Genomic DNA, 258 nt, shown 5'->3' on the forward strand with positions numbered 1-258 from the left:
TTAATGTTGCCATACGGCAACACTGTACCACAATGGAATTGCACTAATGCATTTTCTCATTGGGAATGTTTATAGAAAGTAGCATCTGTAAAATTATTACTTGTATTCATTTATTTGGAAATTATTACCATAATATAATGACATTTATGCATAAATAACACAACTATTGTATTTCTTCTTTTCAGACAAAAATAACATGCCAATGTTTTATGGAAAGGCAAGAAGAGTGCACAGTTCTATCTTCTGACAACAGTGAGG

The sequence above is a fragment of the Myxocyprinus asiaticus genome, chromosome 16, assembly GCF_019703515.2.
Source record: "Myxocyprinus asiaticus isolate MX2 ecotype Aquarium Trade chromosome 16, UBuf_Myxa_2, whole genome shotgun sequence".
NCBI classification, from domain to species: Eukaryota; Metazoa; Chordata; class Actinopteri; order Cypriniformes; family Catostomidae; genus Myxocyprinus; species Myxocyprinus asiaticus.